General features: G+C 40.8%; 1 long non-coding RNA gene across 4 annotated transcripts; it reads right to left on the reverse strand.

Moving 5' to 3' along the window:
• Window positions 1-2,858: 2,858 nt before the first annotated feature.
• Window positions 2,859-24,483, reverse strand: LOC113626496 (uncharacterized). 4 transcript variants are annotated; one of them, XR_003435178.1, is made up of 4 exons: window positions 24,383-24,472; window positions 22,288-22,790; window positions 17,729-17,856; window positions 2,859-3,191 (listed from the first exon to the last, which is right to left on the reverse strand). It is a non-coding gene; the product is annotated as an uncharacterized LOC113626496 (long non-coding RNA). The 4 variants fall into 4 exon arrangements; XR_003435176.1 differs by lacking the exon at window positions 24,383-24,472 and having other exon boundaries at window positions 22,288-23,114; XR_003435177.1 differs by lacking the exons at window positions 17,729-17,856; window positions 22,288-22,790 and having other exon boundaries at window positions 24,383-24,483.
• Between the last annotated feature and the right edge of the window lie 1,499 nt (window positions 24,484-25,982).

Raw genomic sequence — 25,982 nt, forward strand, 5'->3', positions numbered from 1 at the left:
TGGTTAAGATGCTGTTTCTTTATTGGTCTATTAATTTGAGTTTCAGTTGAATCAGCTGTCAGTTTTGGGGGTGTGTTTGGAGACCATCCTTTGGAATCAGGAATGAAGTAGGAATGCAAGAGAAACAGAGGAATTAACCTGGTGACGTTCCTTTTAAAGTTCATTCTGAGCTTGTTCTTGAGGATTCAGGGCTACGAGGTAAGCACATATGGTAGGTAAGGTAATGTCCTCATCAGATCTCCCTTCCAGAGAGAACCTTCCACGAGGAGGCCAGCTGCTGCCCTTTGGCCTCCTTTGGAATCCACAGTGTCATTCATGCAGAGATGCACTTTCCCGGCCCCATCCCTAGCCTGTCACTGAGGATAGTGAGGAAGCAGAGCCGGGTCATCCTTGCCCAAAGCAAGACTCCAAGGCTGTCTTTGCTCCGGGGCTGCCCGCTGGCGCAGCCAGGACTTTCTCAGATCCATGCTGTGGTCAGAGGCCCCTCCCACCTCCTCTCTCCTCTCACAGGTAGACAGACCTGCATTGTGGTCCAAAGGCTTTCCCTCCCTCCCTCCTGCTGTTCCCATTTACTTCCTCCTTCCCAGGAATTTCCCCCAACAAATCTGCACACCTCTTTCTCTGTAGGCATCTGCTTCTGAGAAGCCCTGAACTGCTATAGGTACAGAGCCAAGGAATTCATTTATGGTGGTGAGGGGAGAGCAGATGTCTGTCCTCTTTTTTCCAAAAAACTGGAAATGTGTTTCCTGGGCGCTTCTCCTCTTACAAGGAGCTTAAGGAATGTTGGGAAGCCTTTTGTTTTGTTTTGTTTTGTTTTTTTAACATCTTTATTGGGGTATAATTGCTTTACAATGGTGTGTTAGTTTCTGCTTTATAACAAAGTGAATCAGTTATACATATACGTATATCCCCATATCTCCACCCTCTTGCGTCTCCCTCCCACCCTCCCTATCCCACCCCTCCAGGCGATCATAAAGCACCGAGCTGATCTCCCTGTGCTATGCGGCTGCTTCCCACTAGCTATCTACCTTACATTTGGTAGTGTATATATGTCCATGCCTCTCTCTCGCTTTGTCCCAGCTCACCCTTCCCCCTCCCCATATCCTCAAGTCCGTTCTCTAGTAGGTCTGTGTCTTTATTCCTGTCTTACCCCTAGGTTCTTCATGACATCTTTTTTTCTTAAATTCTATATATATGTGTTAGCATATGGTATTTGTCTTTCTCTTTCTGACTTCACTCTGTATGACAGACTCTAGGTCTATCCACCTCATTACAAATAGCTCAATTTCATTTCTTTTTATGGCTGGGTAATATTCCATTGTATGTATGTGCCACATGTTCTTTATCCATTCATCCGATGATGGGCACTTAGTTTGTTTCCATCTCATGGCTATTGTAAATAGAGCTGCAATGAACATTTTGGTACATGACTCCTTTTGAATTCTGGTTTTCTCAGGGTATATGCCCAGTAGTGGGATTGCTGGGTCATATGGTAGTTCTATTTTTAGTTTTTTAAGGAACCTCCATACTGTTCTCCATAGTGGCTGTATCAATTCACATTCCCACCAGCAGTGCAACAGTGTTCCCTTTTCTCCACACCCTCTCCAGCATTTATTGTTTCTAGATTTTTTGATGATGGCCTTTCTGACTGGTGTGAGATGATATCTCATTGTAGTTTTGATTTGCATTTCTCTAATGATTAATGATGTTGAGCATTCTTTCATGTGTTTGTTGGTAGTCTGTATAACTTCTTTGGAGAAATGTCTGTTTAGGTCTTCTGCCCATTTTTCGATTGGGTTGTTTGGTTTTTTGTTATTGAGCTGCACGAGCTGCTTGTAAATTTTGGAGATTAATCCTTTGTCAGTTGCTTCATTTGCAAATATTTTCTCCCATTCTGAGGATTGTCTTTTGGTCTTGTTTATGGTTTCCTTTGCTGTGCAAAAGCTTTGAAGTTAGGAAGCCTTTTTGAAATTTCCCTGGAGAAATGGAGAGGAAGGGCTCTTAATTTGCATGCCTCCTTTTCTGGTCAGCTCCGCAGAGGATCAACTTCATACATTAGACCATGCTCACTGGGCAGCTGCTCCGTATTTTAGTAAATTTTCTAAAATGAGCCTCAGCATCAGTAGATAGGTGAGGTGCTGGTTGCATGTAAAAGCACAGCTTGTATGACATGGACTGTGAGAGAGAAACAGCCCTGTGTGTGAGTGCAGACAGGGTTTGTGCCACTGTGGTTGGCAGGGACATGCGGCACCCAGACCGCCCGCCTGGCCCTGTTTCCCTGTCGAGGCACTACTCTGATGGATGGTGCTCACTCCAGAGCTCCCTTCTGGGTTGCTCGCTGCTTCCTTGGCTCTTCCTTGCAAGTTCAACTTCCCCTCTGCCTTCTACAAGCCTTGGTCCCGGAGAAGCATCTGGAAATCCAAACTCCTTTTGCTTTGAATCCAAGCTGCATCAGGCACTGAGTGTAAATGTGAAAGAAAAGAAAAAAAAGAGAACAGATAAATGAATTCACAGAAAAGGAATTTGCAGCAGATGAGGAAATAAAAATAAATAGAGATGTGTTGGTTTCTTAGAAAATGTTTTATAACCCTGGGAAGCTACTTTGAATGACTAGTGTCTGCAGTGTTACAGACCAGAAACTGTTGGCCTGCAGGGTCCAATAACACAGATATACACATGTGAGGTTTTCCCAAGACCTGGACGTATCCTGTGTGTGAGAGCCACTTGCTCGTGGAGCTTCGTTTCTATGGAAGCATCAGGAAAAGAAAATCACTTTTTGTCCCCGGAAAGTATACTCTGACAGTGGAAAGTCAAATAAATGTATTTTTTTAGGGAACAGTAGGGAGACACAGAGCAGATGGGCTGCCAACTGAAATTTTATTAGGCAAGCATATTCCGAGTGGTCAGGGAGAAAGAAGACTTCAGCAGAGCTTTTTGATAAGTGATGCCGGAGACAAATTCCAAAGGAGAAGTTTTGGTGGAGATGAGTTGGGAGTGGGAAATGGGTTGATCATTCCTGGCTGCAAGCTGCAAAGGGGGAATCCTCTTAGCTGCCTGCTGAGTTGTTCCCTGGGCAACAGTGTGGTTCCGTGGTCCAGATGTGGCTTGGGGACCTGGGTTCGAGTCCAGCTCTGTCCTGGCTGTCACTTAGCAGCTCTGCCATCAGCTTCCCTGGGTCTCAATGGCTTCATCTATAAAACAGATTTAAATAGCTACCTATTAAGGTTGTTGTGAGGCTTAAATACATGTGTTTGGGGAATACCCTCCAAATAGGTTGGAAAATGTTATATTTGGGGAAGCCTTGGTTGGTTAGCTGAGGCGTGCCCCTGTGAGGAGGAGTATATTCATTAAAATCTCCTGTGTTAACCAGAAGCCATCAGGGAACCCTGGACACTCAGAAAATTAGATTTTAGAGGGAGACAGTTACATTCGTGGGGTTATCTGTGGTCCCTTCAAGGTGGAGAAATACACTGAGGCCTCAGGTCATTCCCTATGAACCATCACCTGTGCCCTGTCCTTTAACACAAGTTCTTAATCTTTTATTTGTCCTGGGCTGCAACTTCATTTTGTCTGTGATGGTAACTCCATAAGTAAAAATCTTGTGTTAAATTAGAGGCTATGGGGGCTCAACTAGCTATAGGTTCTTAAAAACATACTAAATTAGTTAGAATGCTGGAAAATTATTGCCCGTCTTCGGCATACGTGCGCACGCGCGCACACACACACACACACACACACACACACACACACACACGGAAACATTTCCATGACAGCAAGTATGCCTGTGTCTTAGTTCTTTCTTTTGGGGGGAAAAGAAATCCAACATGTAGACAGCAGATGGCGACAGTTGATCGTATTTAAACTACAGGTAAACTAGGTTTTAAGGAGTGTTTGGAAGCAATGCTCTCCTCAGTTACTTTTTGTTTGTTCTTTTCTTCTTGTCAATAACGTCAAGATTGCGACTCAGTGGAATTAAAAGCAATCATGAAGGTGATTGTAAGGAAACATACCAACTCAAACTAGGGTTTAAGGCCCTCAAAAACATTGTTATATTTACTTTCAAGCACTTTTTAACAGCAAGTTTTAGAAGGGAGAGGAGTAAAGGGCCAAATACCTTGGACAATCACCCAATGTGGGTAGTCTGATTAAAATCACTGTTCATTTCTGGAGTGCTCAGAGGCACTGCGTCCAAGCTGTGTTCTTTGTATTCTGCTGTCACATACAATTATTGGCCAAAAATTGCAGGCCGGGCCCCTAGAGGATATGTTTTACAGGTCATGAATGTTCTTAATGTTTAATTCTTTTCAGAGCTTCACAAAGCCGCGTGAATTCCAGGCCTGAGTTTTGTTCCTGGTTATCTGTCCACCATCTTGTGCCTGCAGATGGGATGCAGGGGACACTCTGTGTCTGGATGTGGGAAGAAAAACCGTCAGAATGTTAAATTTCTCTCTAGACATAAACTTCTTGTGCAGAAATGTATTGTAATGCTGGGACACACAGTTGTCCACGGAGCAAAAAGAAGGGCTAAGAAGAACACAGGAAAAATTAATAATATAAACCACGTATATAGTTATTTGTGAAGGTCAGTGTCAAGATCGGGGAAGTTTACAAAATATGTCAATGACAGCAAATGAAAACTGTCCACACGCTGACTACATATTTCCTCACTTTTAAAGATGACATTAAAATGGAAGATCCTTAGCCGTTCCCCGAGTATTAGTATTTTAAAGTGTTCTATTGCTTCAGCATCATGATAACACAAGAGAGAGGATGCTTGTATTTGCAGTCAGGCAAGGTCAAGCTGGAAGGCCAGAGACAGGGAGTGGAGGAAGATGTATGTGTGTGTATGTGTGTGTGTGTGTGTGTGTGTGTGTGTGTGTGTGTAAAGAATATTCTTATCTTCGCTTTGTGTCAGAGATCCTATACGCCTGGCAGTTTTCTAGGTTTTGTCTCCACTCTAAAGCTTGCTGTTATTTCGCGATCTAAATGAAGGACGTTTGTGCCCCCTCACAAAATCCTTCCAGTTATCTAGCTAGTTATATTCATCCAGTTAATGCAGGTATCGAGAAACAAAACAACAGACAAAACCCCAAAACAAATTTGTAATGAAAAGTTTTAGGATTAATTCTTTGTAATTTTATTCCAGCTGATGTCTTCATTGAATATCCTGAGTAAGTTTTTAAGCAACCAGCCATAAAACAATATACCTGTAACATCTGCTTATTTGTGGAAGTGTGAAAACTATAGATGTGGCTACATAAGGAAAAAAAAAACTGAAGAAAATCAATATAAAACATAGATAATTTCAAAGCAACTGATTTGAAACTAACTTCCAAATATCTTTAAAAAATTGGAATCTAAAAAAATATTCTGTAGACCATTGGTTGACTGAATTTAAGCATTTTTTTAAGCAAAAAGAAGCAAAGATTTGAACACAGTACTTGTTATATTAATGTGGCACTAGAAACCATATAAAGGTTAAAAATTAGGGAAATCATTTAGCAAATGAAGGCATGTTCATTCATGAAGATGTTTTATTGTTAGAATAGGTAATTGACATGATCATATATGTTCTTAATATTTTTGTAAATGTAAAGATACAGAGTTGTACAAACAGTATGAATGCTAAAACACCATAGATTTTAAAATAATTTCATAGAAAATTAGAAGAAAATGTACTAATATTTCCATACTAGAAACACTTAGGAGTGGTGTTTTGGTTAGTTTAAAAAATTTTTCCCTATTATTCCCCCCGCTGCAATTTTAATGGCTCTGTACTTTTGATTAGGAAGAAACATACAAGACACGTACAGATGCACAGTTTAAGCTGTGTATAGTTGTGTTTCCAGCCTCCGTTTATTCTTTCTCAAAATGAAGGCATTATCGTATCCCATGGCTCTGTAGCATAACAACCCTCGGAGTATTAAAAAAGAAAAAAATACTTAAATACTTAAAGCGACTAATAAGAGTTATATGAATTTTAGAGGTGGCTTTTTGGTAGCTTTGTTATTAAAATAAGACTCTTTTTTAGCGAGAAAACATGTGTCATTGGTGATACAAGAGTAGAGCTTTCCCCTCCTGTAAAATAGCACCATGTCTGACTTGGGACCCTTAGAGAGTTATTCCTTTTGGTTAAAATGCTGGCCTCTAGAATTGCTCTTGAAAGTAAAAGTGGAGACTGCTAGAGTGCCAGCTCTCCTGAGATTTTTGAATCATAAAGAGCAGCGCAAGAGTTCTCAGACCAAATGTGCCCAGTGGGGAGGAGGGCCAGAGTTAAGGGAAGGGAAGCTCTCCCCATAGTTCAGCCCCAGGCGGTTTTCAGGGAACACTGATCACCACCCACTCAATCCTGCTCACAAACAAAAACACAAATAAGCCCAGGTCAGCATGGTCTGTGCCTCCGGGGAAACAGGGTGGCCTCACAAGGCTCAGCACCAACACCGTGGCCCTGAGACATGGCAGGCATCTTGGGACATCTTCCTGTACCTTCATCCTCTCCACCCTGTGCAGAGAAGCCACGCTTTGCTCCTGGCAGAGGCCTGGTGTGGATGGCTGGTTGGTCTGAACGAGCCCGTGAGTGAGTCAGCAGTTAGGAACGAGGGGCTGGCTTTGATGAGGGCAGCTGAGCTCCATACTGTGGCTACAGGGAAACCTCCTCTGGGCCTTGGACCATCCCCGCACTGTCTCCAGCACTGGTGCAGACAGTTAGGAATTGACTGTATTCCACCAAATGGAGAGTCACTCATTTCTAGCAAATTTCCCAGAGTTCCCCCCTCCACCACCCTTCGAAACTCCTCAGTGTGTACTTTTCCTGCCTGTATTAACAATCGGGGAGAAGGTAGGGGACAGGGAGCAGCAAGCTCATTCAGAGGACTTTCTGTGCAAACCCAAGAAAGAGACCTATTTGCAACTCTGTGGCAGGGGCCCCCCTTCCTGCGCCTAGCCTGTCACTCTTCTGTCCAGTTTCCTGGGCTTTTGAGGGGGTCTCCACAACTATTTGTCTTTTTGCATAGAGAGGAAGGGGGCAGGAGGAGGGGCGGGTGAGGGAGAGGAGAGGAAAGGAAAACACAGTTGTGCCTTCTGGAGAACACTATTAGGACCCAGACATTGTGGTTATGGGTTTGTGGGGTAGTTGCTGTACTTCCTGTAAATTCCAGTCTCATTTCACAGCTTAAGCAAATACGCATTCGGTGGCTGTAGAAGAGTCATAGAATAGACAACCGTGTCCTACATAAGTATCATTACAGTCATGTAGAGGAATAAAAGCATTAACATATGGTGATGTATAATATAGCAGGTGCCCAATCTGGGACCCCCAAACCTTGTGAAATTTCAGGCTTTTTCCCCCTCCTTATTCTAATGGGTATTTTATTTTATAAAATCACAGTGAGTGACACAAAGGTCTAGTAATTGCTGAAACTTATAGAGTATTTGCTAGAGGGCAGAGACAATTCCAAGGATGTACAACAAAAAGAAATTTTTAACCTTGTTGGTTTGAATCTCTGCAATCAGGTACAGAGCCAAGAATTAAAACCTTTAGAAACACTCGTAAATTGGGATCACATGTGTTTGTGTAGAAAGCACTCCTATGCGTTATTGACACCTTTGTGTCTTAAATGCATACACAAAAGGTATCTTAAAGGTATGTATTTATAATATTTAAGGTACCTTTGAGGTATCTTAAAGGTATGTATTTATAATATTTAAAAGCGTGTTTTAGATATTTATGCTGCACAAAGCACTTTTAATTTCGTATGGCTTTCTGGGTGTGTGTGTATTATTTTTCACTTAGTTTTGGTGACTTCTTAAGTCTGTTTTCCAATCTTCACCCCCACCCCGGCCCCACCACCTTTCTCTTTCCCAATCTCTCTCTTTCCTTAAAACAAGGCAGCTAAGTTGCCCTTAGTTTCAGACTTGAAAGATTTAGTAAGCAAAAATGCTTTATAACATTTTCAGTGGGAGTTCTTAACAGATGTATTCTCCCTCTTGAGGCTTTCCCTGCTGTTTGATCTTTCTCTCCAAAGCAATTCGTTACAATATGATGGGCAAAACCCCAGGCGGGATAATTATGCCGAGTGGACCGGCAGCCAGAACACTGCATCCATCCTTCAGGACGAAAGCTGTCACCCTGCAAGGCTGCCCCAGCCAGTGTGGCTGTGGACTACTGAGGGGCCAGGGGAAGGGTAGGAGGGATGGCTCTTTGGATCAGGTGTTGAGTCAGAAACTTGTAATTGGGCTGAGTTTCTTTAGAGACCCTGGAGTAAGCATTGCCCATGACCTTTAGGGAACAAAGCATGGAGTGAGGCCAAAGGGGTAGACATATTATAAAATCAGGATGTCAGCTCAAGCAGAAATTTTGTTTTGTTTTTAGTTATTTCAAGTTGCCAGTTGCTGGTCTTTCTAGAGTGAAGTAACCAAGTCAACATAGAAAACTCAGCTCTTCCGGGAATAAGCCCCAAATTTGCTCTTTGTAAGGGGACAAACCGGTATTTGTTCCTCTGGACAGTCATGTAAAGGGAGTTCTTTTTTGGGGGGGGGGGTGGTTCCAGGTGAACAAAGGCAGATAGAAAGTATTCTCACCTCCCTGTGACAGAGGCTATCAGAGAGGGTGGCAGGACTCTATCTCCAGTCTCCATGCCCCCCACGCCAACTCCCCACCATGCATCTGTCTAAGAGCTGAGACATTGAGAATTCAGGCCTTATTCAGTCAAGTCCATGGTTGGCCATAGAAGGGGCTTCGGTCAACCAGGACGTCTGACAGTGCACAGAGGATTTGCGGGGAGTGGAATCGGGCTGGGGTCCCTTCAGGAACATGACTCTTCCTTCTGTTTTACCACATCTGACTGTAGTCGTTTTCACTCTCTAACAAATAGTGGCTTAAAACAAGGTGAAAGTATTATGTCAGTTCCATGGGTTAGGAGTCCAGATGGGTTAACTGGGTCCTCTGCTCATGTTCTCACCTGGCTGAAATCAAGGTGTCAGACAGGGCTGCAGTCTCACCTAAGGTCTTCTTTCAAGTTCACAGCCGAGGCCAAATTCAGTCCTTACAGGTGTAGAATTGAGGCCCTCAGTTCCTGGAGGACTTGAACTTTCCCTGCCAGGTGACCTTCTTCACATCATGACCATTTGTGTCTTCAAAGCCAGCAGCAGTGTGTCTCTGATGACTTTCTCTTTTTCTGACCTGTACACCCCTTTTAAGGCACTTACCTGATTAGGAAAGGTCCAGAATGAGCTCCCTTTTGATGAACTTAAAGTCATATAATTAGGGACCTTAGTTATATCTCCAAAATCCCTTCACTCTTGCCAGATAATATAATTAATCACAGAATGATATCCTATCCTATTCAGAGGTCCTGTGCACTCTTTTTTTTTTTTAACATCTTTATTGGAGTATAATTGCTTTACAATGGTGTGCTAGTTTCTGCTTTATAACAAAGTGAATCAGTTATACATATATCCCCATATCCCTTCCCTCTTACGTCGTCTCCCTCCCTCCCACCCCTCTAGGTGGTCACAAAGCACTGAGCTGATCTCCCTGTGCTATGCGGCCGCTTCCCACTAACTATCTGTTTTACATTTGGTAGTGTATGTATGTCCATGCCACTCTGTCACTTTGTCCCAGCTTACCCTTCTCCCTCCCTGTATCCTCAAGTCCATTCTCTAGTAGGTCTCCGTCTTTATTCCCGTCTTGCCCCTAGGTTCTTCATGACATGTGCACTCTTAAGGGGAGGGGATTATACAGAGCATGTACCCCAGGGACTAGGGATCTTGGGAGAATTCTGCCTGCCACACTGATTAGAACACTCCCTTTATTTCCTAGTGAAAATTTTTATGTTCTAATCAGCAGGTTGCTACTTTGGTTTGGATATCCTAATGAGGTATTATAAGCATTTCGTTGTTTGTCCAGTAATAAAAGAAATTCAAACTAGAAAGTCCTCAACTGGCATGTCACATTCATTGAGAATACTTCTATAGCTCTACACTTAATTGTAAGTTTTGTTAATATCACATCACCTTGATTCAGTCTAACTTGTACGTATCAGAGAAACCTAAAGGCATGGATTAGAGATAAAAGTGACTTTAGAAATATTTAGTGGTTCCAAATTTGGGGGCATCAGAAAAAAATATGTATAATCATCTCACACAAACGTAAAACTATTAATTGAAAAAATAAAAAGCATAGATCTACAATGAATTCAATAACATTCTTATCTTGTATTTTATGAATCACAAATATCCACAGACATTTAAGCACTAGTAGTGTATGAGATGTGTGTTATATATAAAACCTAATGTTTTATCATATATAGTTTTATATATATATATATAATTATACATAATCTAATTTATTCCATCTATCAGCAGTTCTTGAAACACACAGATTTTTATAACCTCAGGCAATACATCTATAGCTGCCTAGAGAAGAATTGATCTATTCTAGTTTATAGATGACGGGTGTATCATTAAATAAAACTGTAAAGAAATTGAGATAGGTTCATAGCCCCAAGGTCGAAGAGAAAAATGAAACTAGAATAAAGATCTCTCAGGCCTGTGAAATTTCTGAACATGTCACGCTGCTTAAACTTTGAACCACAAACATCTAAGTGTCTCTGCTCAGAGAAACTCTGCAAGTTAATAGATCCTCTCTGCTTGGTTGTGTTTGAGAAACCACACTCTCTACACAGTACCGGTTTACCTCTGAGATATTCAGTTCCAAGCCACTGCAATAAAGGCAGTCACACAAATTTTTGGTTTCCCAGTGCATATAAAAGTTATGTTTACACTATAGTGTAGTCTATTAAGTGTGCAATAGCATTATGTCTAAAAAAGCAATGTACATACCTTAATTAAAAGATACTTTATTGCTTAAAAATGCTAACCATCATCTGAGGCTTTAGTAAGTTGTCATTTCTTTTTTGCTGGTGGAGGGTCTTGCCTTTATGTTGATGGCTACTGACTTATCAGGGTGATGGTTGTTGAAGGTTGGGGTGGCTGTGGCAGTTTCTTACAATAAGACAACAATGATGTTTGCCACGTGGGTTGATTCTCACGAACGATTTCCCTGTAGCATGCGATGCTGTTTGACAGTATTTTACCGACAGTAGAGCTTCTTTCAAAATTGGAGTCAATCCTCTCAACCCTACCACTGCTTTATCACGTAAGTTTATGTCATATTCTAAGTCCTTTGTTGTCATTTTAACAATCATCACAGCATCTTCACCAGGAGTAGATTCGATCTCAGGAAACTACTTTCTTTGCTCATGCTTAAGAAACAACTCCTCATCCCATTAAAATTTTATCATGAGCGTACAGCAATTCAGTCACATCTTCAGGGTCCACTTCGAATTCTATGCTTTTGCTCTTTCTGCCATATCTGCAGTGACTTCCTTCACTGAAGTCTTGAACCCCACAAAGTCATCTGTGAGGGTTAGAATCAGCTTGTTCCAAACACCTGCTTATGTTGATATTTTGACTCCTCATGAATCATGAATATTCTTAATGGCATCTAGAATGGTATAATAGATCCTTTCAAGAAGGTTTTCAGTTGACTTTGCCCAGATCCATCAGAGGAATCACTATCTATGGCAGCTATAGCCTTACGAAATATATTTCTTAAATAATAAGACTTGAAAGTTAAAATGACTCCTTGATCCATGGGCTACAGAATGGATGTTGTGTTAGCAGGCATGAAAACAAAATGAATCTCATTGTACATCTCTATCAGAGCTCTTGGGTGACCAAGTGCATTGTCAATGAGCAGTAATATTTTGAAAGGAATCTTTTTTCTGAGCAGTAGGTCTCAACAGTGGACTTAAAATATTCAGTAAACCATATTATAAACAGAAGTGCTGTCATCCAGGCTTTGTTGTTCCATTTAGAGAGCACAGGCAGGGTAGGTTTAGTACAATTCTTAAGGGCCGTAGAATTTTGGAGATGGCAAATGACCATTGGCTTCAACTTAAAGTCACCAGCTATATTAGCCCCTTATAAGAGAATCAGCCTGTCCTTTGAAGCTTTGAAGCCAGGCATTGACTTCTCTCTAGCTATGAAAATCTCAGATGGTATCTTCTCCCAAGAGAAGGCTGTTTCATCTACATTGAAAATCTGTTGAGTGTAGCCACCTTCACCAAACATCTTAGCTAGGTGTTCTGTATAACTTGCTGCAGCTTCTACAGCAGCAGTTGCTGCTTCACCTTATTTGCACTATTACGTTATCAAGACAGCTTCTTTCCTGAAACCTCATGAACCAACCTCTGCTAGCTTCAGACTTTTCTTCTGCAGCTCCCTCACCTCTCTCAGCCTTCATAGAATTGAGGAGAGGTAGGGCCTTGCTGTGGATTTGGCTTTGGTTTAAGGGATGGTGTAGCTGGTTTGATCTATTCAGATCACTAAATCTTTTTCCATATCAGCAATAATTTTGCTTTCTTATCACTTATGTGTTCACTGGAGTAGCACTTTCTAATTTCCTTCAAGAACTTTCCCTTTTCATTCAAAACTTGGCCAATTGTTTGTTGCAAGAGGCTTAACTTTCAGCCTATCTTGGCTTTTAACATGCCTTCCTCACTAAGATTAATCATTTCTAGGTTTTGATTAAAACTGAGAGATGTGCAACTCTTCCTGTCACTGGAACACTTAGAAGCCATTGTAGGATTATTAATTGGCCTAAATTCAATATTGTAGCATAGAAAATAGGGAGGCCCAAGGAGAAGGAGAGAGACGGGAACGGCTGTTCAGCGGAGCAGTCAGAGGACACACATTTATCACCTATACTTGCTGTCTTATGTGGGCACAGTTGTGGCACACCAAAGTAATTATAATAGTAACATCAAAGATCACTGATCACAGATCACTGTAACAAATGTAATAATAATAAAAAAGCTTGAAATATTCTTAGAATTACCAAAATGTGACACAGAGACACAAAGTGAACAAATGCTGTTGGAAAAATGGCACTGATAGACTTGCTTGACGGAGGGTTACCACAAGTTTTCATTTTGTAAAAAACACAGTGTCTGCGAAGTGCAATAAAGCAGAATGCAATAAAACAAAGTCTGCCTGCAGTTGGGAGCAGAAAACAATTGAGTAGGAAAGACAGAGAAAGATGAAACAGGGTTAATTCCAAGTTCCTCTTGAATGAGGTTTTCTTTCCATCATAAATTTGTTGGAAGTGAATTAACTAAATCTAGAGCAAATTCAAATTCAATTATAAATCAGAAAGCTTGCTTTAAAGCAAAATGCAATGACAAATCTCCTTGGATAATCTAGAGTTTGGGATTTTGCTTACAGTTCTCTTAAATCAAGATGGGAAATGGAGATTTGACTATAACTCCTAAATGAATTTTAAACAAATTTATTGAGATATAATTTGCAACATAAATTTACCTATATTATGATTTTTAGTAAATTTACTGAGCTTTGTAACGATCATCGTAATCCACTTTTAGAACATTTTTATCACCTCAATAAGATTATCTCATATCCTTTTACAGTTAACCCGCATCCCATTCCTAAATCGCTCCTTCTGCCTTAGACCTAGGCATTACTAATATACTTTCTGTTTCTATAGATTTGCCTGTTCTCAACATTTCATATGAATAAAATCACAGTATTTGGTCTTTTGCATCGGTTGTCTTTTACTTAGTATAATATTTTTGAAGTTTATGTTGTAGAATTTATCAGAACTATATTCATTTTTATTGCTGAATAGTATTCTGTTGTATGGACACAGTTGTCCCTTGGTTTCTGTGAGGGATTGGTTTCAGGACCCACCATGGATACCAAAATCCGTGGATGCTCAAGTCCCATAGTTGTCCCTCTTCATCTGCGGGCTCTGCATCCACAGATTCAACCAATCTCGGACCATAAACACAGTACTAAATTTATTGAAAAATTTTTGTGTATAAGAGCTGTGTTGTTCAAGGGTCATCTGTATCCCACAGTCTGTTTAATCCATTCACCAGTTGGTGGAAAAGAGGTTGATTCCACTTTGTCCATTATGATAATCCTATTATGAACATTGGAGTATAAGTTTTTGTGTGGTTATATGCTTGTAATTCTCTTGGGTGGATACCCTGGGATGGAATTGCTGGGCCATGTAGTAAATTAAAGTTTCACTTTTAAGACCCAGCCAAAGTGTTTTCCAAAGTGGCTATTCCATTTTGTTTTACCCCATCAGTAACATTTAAGGCTTCTTTTTCTCTATATCTTCAACAATATTTGTTATTATTTCTTTTCTAAGAAATCATAGCCATTCTAGTGGATGTGAAATGGTACCTCATTATGGTTGCATTTCTCTAATGACTAATGGTGTCGGCCATCTTTTCATGTACTATTAGCTATTTGTATATCTTCTCTGGTGAAATGTCCACTCAAATCTTTTGCCTATTTTATGATGAGTTGTTTGTCTTATACAGACAGTCCCCAGCTCACCGCGGTTAGACTTAACAATTTTTTGACTTTACTATGCTGCAAAAACAGTGCGCATTCAATAGAAACTGTACTTTGAATTTTGATCTTTTCCAAGGTTAGTGATAGGCAGTACCACACGCTCTCCTGATGCCACAGCTCCCAGTCACCTGCACGATCGTGAGGGTGAACAACCAGTACACTTACAGCCATTCTGTACCCACACCACCATTCTCTTCTTCACTTTCAGCGCAGTATTCAATAACTTGCATGAGATATTCAACACTTTATTATAAAATAGAGTTTGTGTTAGATGATTTTGCCCAACTGTAGGCAATGTAAGTGTCCTGAGCACATTTAAGGTAGGCTGGGCTAAGCTGTGATGTCCAGTAGGTTAGGTGTATTACATGCATTTTTGACTTACGATATTTTCAACTTACGATGGGCTTATTGGGATGTAAACCCATCGTAAATCAAGGAAGATCTGTATATGGATCTGTAAGAGCTCATTGGATAGTCTTAATATAAATTTTTTTAATCAGATATGATTTGTAGATATTTTCTTTCAGTTTATGGGTTATCTTTTTATTTTCTCAACGATATCTTGATGTACAAGAGTTTTGAATTTTGTGACGTCCCATTTATTGCTTTTTTCTTTTATGTATCCTGCTTTTATTGTCATATCTAAGAAAGCTGTATCTAACCCAAAGTCTTGAATATGATATCCTATGTTTTCTTCTAAAAGTTTTACAGTTTTAGCTCATACAGTCAGGTCTCTGATCCATTTTGAGATAATTTTTGTGTGTGGTGTGAGGTAAGGGTCTAAGTTCATCTTTTGGCATGTGGATATCCATTTGTCCCAGTACCATTTGTTGAAAAGACTATCCTGTCCTCATTGACGTGCTTGGTTACTTTTGTTGAAAGTCAATTGACCATAAATACAAGGGCCTAAATCCACTTTCCAGTGTGACTTTGATCTTGCCTTTGAGCCCAACAATAAGACAGTGTGACAAGGAATGGAGATTTCTGATCATCTATCTGCTTACTTCCTCCCCCTTCCCCATTTGTTGGGATGGTCACTGGCATACTCAGTGCAACCTACTCAGACTTGTGCAAAAGATCAGCACTATCTCATACATGTTATGTTTTGTTTTTTAATTGACTTGCAACATGTTAGCATATATCTTCCCAAGGAAAAAAATTAATGACAAAATGTTATTTCGGAGACTTTCCTTCCAACTTTGGATTAGTTAGAAACTACATCAAATAAGATAATGCATGTGAAAATGCTTCAAAACCATGAAATGCCAAACAAATGTTAGGAATTATCGTTATTGCATGCAGGGGATAAGAGTAAACAGAAGCAACAGTAATGCTTTTAGAGGGCTTAAATAGACAAAATAAATGACAATGTCAACATAAGAAGGTAAAAACCATATTTGCAGATAATCCACCTGGGGGTTATTGGAAGTCAACTTTATCTGCATTACCTAAAATGTTAAGGAGTTGGGTCAGGATCAAAGAGGTTCCTCTTGCTTGGTTGGATATGGAAGATGAAGTTGTCTTAGTAATCGGTAGTTTCTACCTCTTGAAGTGAGGTAGAAACTTTGCCCTGAGATATTGATTTCTCTTATTAATAGATGGCCCTCCTTCAAGGTTGTAGATAGAATTGGCAACTGCTTTCATAATGCCAACTGAAATATGCTGAAAACCCCAAATAATCTAAAATCTCTCCTCCACACAGTGAGATACATGGCTTGAAATTCCAGGGTTAGTGAACACATTAAGGGCAGTTTATGAAAGTCTACGCATTTGTACTGATGGAGGCATTGCTACTTAGACCCAATCAAACACTTTGCTAGGAAGATAGCCCTTAGTCATCCCCTTGCTATCAACTGTCATCCAGCAGATAACTAAGTCCTGGAGGTTTGCGCATAGGCCAGATCAAATTTGGAGAGAAGGAAGTAGGGGAAAGTGGTAGAACACTGTGCAGATGGTTGCCAGAGTGGGTAATACAGAGATGGAGAGGTCCAGGCAATTAACAGGAATTAAAAGGGCGTTGCTGCCCTGGAGGTCAGGAACAAGATCCCAAATGGAGGAAAAGTGGAGGCGGGTAGTGGTACTGTGTTCCTAAAGCAGAATTTTGCCTCTGAGAAGCCTGACTTTATTCATGTTTGACATTAATATTTTCAGCTGGCAGAGTACCCTGAGTTCTCAATTCTTACATTGTTCACTACATCATTTTATTTAGTGTTTCTCAAGCACCCCATTCCTGCATCCAAATCCTGGCTGTTTCATGGCAGTATTTATTAATTTTTATTGACCACAGCTCTTAAAGGAAGGTTATTTTTGTGCTCCCTATTTTATACAACAGAGAGGTATGGAGTCTTGCTCTAATACAGGGCATTAGAGGTAGATCCATGATTATAATTATAACTTAGAGACCCTTAAACTACATAGCTTCAGACAATCCTGTCTAAAAAGCTTAAATATCAGAAAATTGTGAGGAAACTAAAGCCATTGGAATTTTACAATGGCCCCAGATTCATTCCCTAAAATAACTTTCTGTGAATACTTAGGCGGTTGATGCCTCGAGCCTGTGGGCTCAGGAAGATTGGAGGAATGCAGCAATCATTTTTTAGTTCTCTTCATTCCAAGGCTCCCTGTAGGTTTGTTAATAAATCAAAGCACATATGGGGAGTAAAAAGGCAGAGGAAATGGGGAGGGGCTCTAAGCTCAGAGATAAAAATTGCCAAGAAAGAGCCTGCCATTATAAAAGTAGAAACAAGGAGCAGGAAGACAGAAGAGGGAAGTAATAAACAAGAGGAGTCATCATGGTGCCCTGGTGTGACACACCACAGGGGCTGGAAAACATTCCACATTTGATATTAGAGAAGAGGAGAAGGCAGGGAACACATTCTGAGAATCACCTTACCACCTATAGCAAAGGCTTCCATGCTGTGCTCATGGGCAAATGCAAAACAGAGACCTCAACGGCCAGTGTCCTACACCCCAAATGGTCTTCTCACCAACATCCGTGGGCTAGTCATTCTGGAGCAGGTTTGTATTGGTCCTCTCCACGCTGTCCAGAATCAGCTCCTGACTGTCCACTCTTATCTCTCTACATCCTTCTATTTATCATGCCCTTAATATCACTGTATGCTGACAATTTAATAGGGAGCTTTCATATGTCTCAAATATACAGGTATATAAAAATTGGAATTTAAAGGAGCTGTTCTCTTTGACTTGGCCCTGGTATCCTGATTGCCTTCTGTTGGGCCCATCCTGATTTTGTCTTGGCCCTAAGCATTTGGGCAGGTACCTGTTTATGGCTGACTTGGATTCCCTTCTGTTGCACCACCTCCAGCGTTTTTCTCATGATAGTTTTTCCTTTTGCAGCAATTCTTAATCTAATCCAACTTGCTTTTTTACTGACACTGGATTCTTTGGCTGGTATGACCAGGTAACCACATTCATTGGAGTAAAGAGACAGGGAAAGATTTAGAACTGTTTGGAAGGACATTGGTGCCTTTTATTACCTATAGATCCATATACTTCTACCTCTCGGCAGCCTCCTTCCTCGGTGGTGCCCCCATGTAACCACACCACCTTATCATTCCTCAAGCTTTGGTACCGGTATACTCTCTTCTTTCTACTCCTCTGTCATCAGCCACCATCCTGGTTGTCTTCATTCTCCACGTGGAGAGATTCTTGCCTTCTTACACCCCAACAATGTCTGTCCCACCCCCTGAGTCACTATCTACAGGATCACACTCAGGACATTGGCACAAGTTGGGAAATCTTAAACTCCAATATTCCTACTTCTGACCATAATTATCCCTACATTTTTCTCCTTCCCCTGTTCCCTATATGCAGGTTGTCTAAGACTTCTAATTATCAACTCCTTTTATTTCGTTCAGTCCACTACTTCCTTCCTTCTGTAGCCCAACCTCTCCACGATGAAATACTTAACGTTTCATTATACTTTTTGGTCTTCTCAGCATTCTCATGGCCTTGCAAATCAGTGTCAATCCAGCCATTCATTTACCCTTCCTAGAAATTAGCTGATAAATGCCACCCTCACCCCCAGTCATTCAGCTGTATAGAGCTCTGTTACTACAGCTCATGGTCTCCAATCTCTAATGAGCCTCCATTTGGTTTGAAAGTTCTTTTCTTTTTAATTAATTCTTATTGGAATATAATTGATTTACAATGTTGTGTTAGTTTCTGCTGTACAGCAAAGTGAATCAGTTACACAGATACATATATCTACTCTTTTTTAGATTGTTTTCCCATGTAGGTCATTACAGAGTATTGAGTAGAGTTTCCTTTGCTATACAGTAGGTACTAGTTTGAAAGTTCTTTTACACAATTCTGGCTTGCTTGCTTCCTCGATTACCCACAAGGATATGCCAAATCACTAGCACTCTTCTCATCCTCACCTACCCACTTATCCTTCATTGGCATCAATGATGGTGACCTTGGTTCTCCTTTTCTGAGAAAATGAGAGCCACCAGGCATAACTCCATCAGTGTTCCACTCTTGCAGTTCAGAGAAGAGAAGAACTTGTCCCTGAAATCAGTCTTTAACCTGCACTGTGGACCCTGTTACCTCCCTGCATCGCCTCCCTTAATTTTCTCTGTTATCTGTGTTTTGATCCTCTCTCTCCTTCTCACTCTTCTTTCCAACCTACAAATATACTCAAATATGTCCTACTTAAGATAATAAAATAGAAAACTTTCCATGATCCTACACTTTTCTTACTACTGTTGTGCTATCTTTCCTTCTCTTTAAAGAATTTTAAAAAAGATTATTTATATTCTTTGTCCACATGTCCTATGCCGAATTTGCTTATTTTTACTGTTTACTATTCTTATCAAACATGTGCGCAAAAACTTAAAAGTTGAATAGTGTCCATAGATAATGATGAAATTACTATTCTCTTGAATGCTGCTCAACCCCCCACCCTTGTTTTCCCATTCTCAAACATTTTTATCTTTTTCTCTAAAACTATGCTCGCATTAAGCCACCCTTCATGTCCCTGTTATTTCTTGGAAATAATCTATATCTATGTCTAACTACATTTTTTTTTTTTTTGCGGTACGCGGGCCTCTCACTCTTGTGGCCCCTCCCGCCGCGGAGCACAGGCTCCGGACGCGCAGGCTCAGCGGCCATGGCTCACGGGCCCAGCCGCTCCGCGGCATGTGGGATCCTCCCGGACCAGGGCACGAACCCGCGACCCCTGAATCGGCAAGCGGTCTCTCAACCACTGCGCCACCAGTGAAGCCCTTACTACATATTTTTTTTTATCTCTCTGAAACTATTAATTCTAGTGGTGGTGTTGTTTGTTTGACCTTTCCTCGTGGTGTCGGTCTCTCTCTGCTGTGTTAGGGGCTTTCCTCACATGACTGGTGGTCTTTTCTTATTCATTTGCATTTAAGAAAGAGTCACCCATCAGCTCCTTGGAAATTTTGTGGCATGGACAGACTTGTGTCAACTGGTCAGTGATTGGGCTGGAGCCTGCCCACTTGGGGTGATGAGGAAGATCAGATGTTAGTGTATCTGACATTTTATGGAACAGAATCCTTCAAACTCTAAATTTTGTGTATGTCTAAGCCCTAGCATTCTAGGGCCCATAAATGGTCAAGGGACCCAGAGAGCTCATCAGTTAGTATAATGATATAGCTGTTTAACGTATATGGGGCTTTTTGCCCATGTCATGACCTTTTGATGCCAACTTTCACGGTTGGCATCTGAACCCTTTCACGGTTATTTGTCCTAGTCCATTTGAGCTGCAATAACAAAATACCACAGAGTGGGTAGCTAATAAACAACAGGAATTTACTTCTCACAGTTCTGGAGGCTGGAAGTCCAAGATCATGGTGTCATAATGGTTGGGTGAGGGCCCTGTTCCAGGTAGTAGACTTCTTGAATACTCACATGGTGGGAGGGACTAGGGAGTTCTCTGGGGTCTCTTTTATAAGAGCACTAATCCCATTCCTGAGGTTTCTGCTCTCATGACCTAGTCACCTCCCAAAGGCCCCTCCTCCTAATACCATTGTATGGGGCATTAGGGTTTCAATAGATGCATATTATGGGGCTACAAACGTTCAGCCCATAGCACTGAAATAATTTTTTTCTCTTTGGTACTTACAGACAGTTGCTATTTACGTTTCTGATCTCTGCTGACTTTTTCCTTCTAAAAGTTTGTTGACAACTATCATCTGTTGTGTCCTTTCCTGTCCTTTACTCTTGTAGTATGGAAATTTTAACTTCTTTACGCTCATTATACTAAATATAACATAGAGAGTAAATACTCTCATTTATCAAAGAAGCAAAAATAAATAATGTTCAATCCACTATGTTTAAATGGAAATCTCCCAATTCACCTTTTAACCTATTATAGTCAGATTTCTGGCCCCAGTCTCCATGTAAAAGCCAATGACATCCTAGTTCCTAAATCTAATGTACTGTTTTCCGTTTTTCTTACTTGTCGTCTGCAACTAGTGTCTGTTCTTTTCATAAAACTTTCCTCTCTCTTGGTTTCTATTAAACCACCATCTTGGTTTTCCCTTTTTCCTTTTTCTTCAGTCATTCTTAGTCCAAATTGCTGGTTCCTCTTCTTTGCCTGTCTCTTTAAATATGGTTTTATCAATGTCATATTCTTGGTTTACCCTGTCTTCTTCCTATCGATGTCCTAAATTTCCTCAGTATCGAACCAACTTTTTCCATTTTCTTTTTCAATTTCAGAAAATAACTTTGCCTTCCTCCTCCAAAGAGACAAAAGAAATAATCAGATGGGTTCTCCTGCAACTTTATGCTATGCATTCTATAACTTAATCTTATCTGTACCCATTTTTGCTTCCATTTTTAGTTTGTTTTGTTATAGATTCTTATTTTCTTATCTAAACCCAATTCCTTCACTACCACCCTGGTCTCTTCCCCTCTTATTGTTTCACCATATTATTGATTATGTCTTTTCTTTCTTATGTCTTCAATGTATTTACTGAATTTTTGACATCAGTATGTCACCATGGTCAAGACTTTCCCATTTTATAAACAAAACAAAATGACACCAAACTATTTTTTCTCTATCTACCAAAGAACTGTTTATACATTTCATTCCCATTTCCTCATCTCCATTCACATCTCAACATCCAACCTTAATTTCAGTCTCATTGGTACAAGCAAGCAGATTTCACCAAAGTCACAATGATCTCCCTGTTACTAAACCCAGTAGACAAATTTCAGTTCCTATCTTAGGTAGATTATCAGTGACATTTTACTCTCTTGGCTGTTTCTTTCTTCCTTTCTTTCTCTTCTTTTCCCTCCCTTCCTCCTTCCTTCCTTTCTTCCTTCTTTTTCAAATAGTTTTCTTTATTTCAGCCTTTTTTTTTGGCCATACCACGAAGCATGTAGGATTCTAGTTCCCTGACCAGGGACTGAACCCGTGCCTCCTACAGTGGAAGCACAGAGTCTTAACCACTGGACTGCCAGGGAAGTCCCTCTTGACTGTTTCTTAATTCTTTAAACAGTTTCTGGCCTCAGCTTCTGTGGCAACAGATTGTCTTGATTATCCTCCCACCTTCATGGCCTTCATTTTCTCCTTTGTAGTCTCCTTCTCTACATAGTCATGAAATGTTGGAGTTTGTGTAGCTTCATCCTAGCCACTTTTGACTTCTCACTTAGTGTATTTTCCCTCTCCCATGGCCACAACTACCATGGGAGACATTTACTTTTTTAAAATCTCAGGCTCAGTTGAAGGAAGAACTCACCATTAATTAATGGCAACACAAAGCTGAATGTATTTCTCACTCATAAGGGAGAGTTATGATCCTTTTAGACACAGTCTCTCCAAACAAAGCAGACTACTGATTTTACCTTCGAGTTTTAGGAAGTATCCTGTTCAGTGAATGGGCTGACATCAGCTGGAGAAGCATGGCTGCTTGGGTAAGGCTGCTGAAACTGGTTGACTTTTCAGTGTGTTCACTGGGCTGAAGCTCTTGCCAACTGATTGTCTTTCAAAAGAGGGGCCCTGTTGCTCATTGGCCTGCTTTCAAAAACCTGTTCTCTGAGCATGTTTTCATTGATTGATTAAGCCTATTTAAGACTGGTTGTAATGGTAACTAGTTACCATAGCTACAAAACAATAAGTCTATTCCAACGAGTATGGGAATTATTAAATTCTTCCTTGAACTGTTTAAAAAAACAAGAAACAAAAGTGAACTTCAAATCTCCAAACGTGTATATGTTGTTCCGATTAGGATATCTCAAAAACACCTAAATTCAACATGCCCAAAACCAAATGCGTGTTCTTCCTCGCAAACTTGATTCTTCTCTTGAAAGACACATCTATCCGTCTAGATCAGGAGTTGGCAAACTTGCTGTAAAGAGCCAGATAATAAGCCTTTTAAGTTTTGTGGACCACACAGTCTCTGTCATAACTACTCAACTTTGCCATTCAAGTATGAAAGCAGCCATAGACAGTACATAAAGAGATGGGCATGGCTGTGTTCCAATAAAACTTTATTTACAAAAACAGGCAATAGCCCAGGACTTAGGATTTCCTGCCATAGTCTGGCTGTCACTGATCTAGATGGTCCATCCATTAACATAGGAGTTATTTTGGACCTCCCTTTCTCTATCATGTACCATGTCCTACATATGCTAACACATTATCAACTTTGCTTTTTGCATTTATTGTTCTGTTTTATCAGAACAGCATGCCTTCTTTGCTGAGAAATATGCCTAGAAAATAGCAGTGCCTCCCAATAGGACCTAACCCCTAACCATAATGTTTTTTCTAGGGATGGACAAGTGATTGAAGTTTACCTGATCAGGGAATATTTTTAAATGGAGTTAAATTTAAAAGAAGATTCTTTCTTCTCTGACTGTAAAGATGGGAACCTTGGACTGCTGGCAGGATGTTCCCCCGGCCCCTGCCTCAGTCCTCACTCTTGGTTAGTCTATTATTTTTGCAGGCAAGGAGCCCACTGTACTGAGAGATAGATGGCAAGAAGGCCCTGGGCACTGTGTCCCTGGCTTCAGTCAGTGCCATCCCTGGGTTCCCTGAATTTGGGGAAACTGTAAGATAATAGTACTCTCCCTACCTCTCTCTTTTCACCCATATGACAGTTCAAGTTACATGTAACCAAGGAATTCTGACTAATAGACTTTCTAAACATCTATTAAACCCATTCACTTTTCTCTTTTCATTTTCTTGCCACAATGTAAAGCTCCTACTATCTCATTCTGAGACCACAGAACTGTATCCGTAATACTCTAGCTCTCTTGGCATCTGCATTACTTTCTTCAAACTGCAGTCAAAATAATCACGTAAAAAAAAAAATCTGAACATGGCATTTCCTAGCAGAAAACCTTTCAATGTTTTCCTATTGCCCTTTAGGGTAAAAACAAAAACTTTTCCCATGTTTTTTTCCATGTCCGACTTCTCCCTCCTACACCATGTCCCTCATCCCCTCTGCTTCAGACACTCCTGCCTTCTTCCAGTTCTTAATACCACATTCACCTCAAGACATTCGTATATGCTGTTCCTTCCTTCTGAAATGCTGTTTCCTTAACCCTCTTCATCTAGGTAGCTTCCATGCATCATTCAGCTCTCAACTCAATTTCATGCCCTTGGCAAAACATTCCTTCTCTCCACAGACCAGATCAACCTGCATTTTCCTTCACCATACCTTTTATACTATGGTGTTCCTTCAGAGATTTCAACATATTTTATAGTTATATAATTCTTTGGATAATCATTTGATTTAGATCTAAATGTCCCCCAACTCTATAAACGCTATGAAGGCAAGGATTTTGTCTGCTTTGCTAATACCAAATTTCCAGTTACCTGTGATAGGCAGAATAGCCTTCAAAGATGCCTGCACCTTGATCTCTGGATCTTGTGAATACCTTACACAGCAAAAGAAACTTTGCAGTTTTAATTAAGGTTATGGCCCAGTCTACTCACATGACTCCTTTAAAAGCAGAGACATTTCTCCAAGAGACACCTCAGAAGAGGGAGACAGCAGAGAGATGTGGCAGAAAGGAAGTCAGAGAGATCTGAAACATGAGAGGGAGAGGGACTCCACCTACAGATGCTGAGTGTGCCCCATAGAAAGCATGACAAAGAATGCAGGCCGCCTCTGGGTGGAGACGAAAGCTTGTCTGACAGCCAGCAAGGAAACTGGGGCCTTCAGAATCCACAAGGAGGCGGATTCTGCCAATAACCTGAATGAGCCTGGAAGTAGGTTCATCCCCAGAGGCTCCAGTAGGGAACACAGCCCTGCTGACACCTTGATTTCAGCCTGGTGAAATTTGGAGCAGAGAAACCATCCCCAACCAACCCAGACTTCTGACTAAGAGAACTGGAAGATAATAAATGTGTATTGTTTTAAGCCTCTCAATTTGTGGCAATTTGTTAGCACAGAAAGCTAATATACTCCTCAAATGTGCCTGACAGGTACTAAGTGCTCAGTAAACACTGAATGAGTGGACAAATGGGCAATCTCATTTGCTTCTAAGAATTCAACTGCTCGTAGGTCAAAGTTGGGGACTTCTAGCCCACATCTGTCTCCTAGGCTCCAGGCCTTATATGTTCAGCTGCCTAGCAGAGAGAGCTTCCTCTGTGCTCCACAGACACCTCGAATTTGATGTGTCCAGAAATGAACCCCTTTTGTTCCCCCATCTATTCTGATTTTCCGTCATTGATTTTCTCCCTTACTTTACTCTCCTCATTCAATGTGATCATAATTCCTGTGAGTCTGTCTTATTAGCACTCTCATTTCCTTCTTATCCTCTAGGCCATTGCTTCTTTTAGTGTTCATGTTCTAACCAAGCCTTGACTGTCTGAGACATTTCAAATCTTATATCTCTTTTGCATCCTTCTCTCCCTCTTCCTCAGGCTGTATGTCCTGATAGATCTACATATAATATTCTCTACTACTGCTGCAGGCCACTATTCATGGTGCTGCTGTCCTGGTGATTCTGGACCCCCTTTCAAGACGCAATCCAAATGTCATCTTCTCAAACTTTTAATGCCAGCTCCTGGCTCCACCCATGCATCCAGGTAGCCTTGAGCCTTGTGTCCACTCCATCCTTTTCTGTGCATTCTTTGTATGACCCATTACCTATTATTAAACCTATGTGCCTGGCTTACTGCCCTGGGCTTTTTCAAGTGTGCATCCTGGAGCCTGGCAGAGGACCTGGGATATGGCCGTACATGACTAATGCTGGAGAAATGAATGCAGGAATCAATGAGTTCTCTTATTGCCTGATTTTGTGTCTGAACAGTTCTAGACAAGTGCTACTTAAAGTGTGCATCTCAGGACAGCAGCAAAAGCAGCACCTGGAGAAATGCAAATTCTTGTTCCTCCTCCCACCCCCCACCCTTCACCAACCAGAATCTGAGAGTGGGACCTGCAAATCTGTGTATAAACAAGCCCTCCACATATATGGTATCACTTATATGTGGAATCTAAAAAATACAACAAACTAGTGAATAGGACAAAAAGAAGCCCACTCCCAGATATAGAGAACAAACCAGTGGGGAGAGGGGAGGGGGGAGGGGC

Source organism: Aethalodelphis obliquidens, unplaced genomic scaffold, assembly GCF_003676395.1.
Source record: "Aethalodelphis obliquidens isolate GAN/ISIS:26980383/991018 unplaced genomic scaffold, ASM367639v1 scaffold18, whole genome shotgun sequence".
Taxonomy (NCBI): domain Eukaryota; kingdom Metazoa; phylum Chordata; class Mammalia; order Artiodactyla; family Delphinidae; genus Aethalodelphis; species Aethalodelphis obliquidens.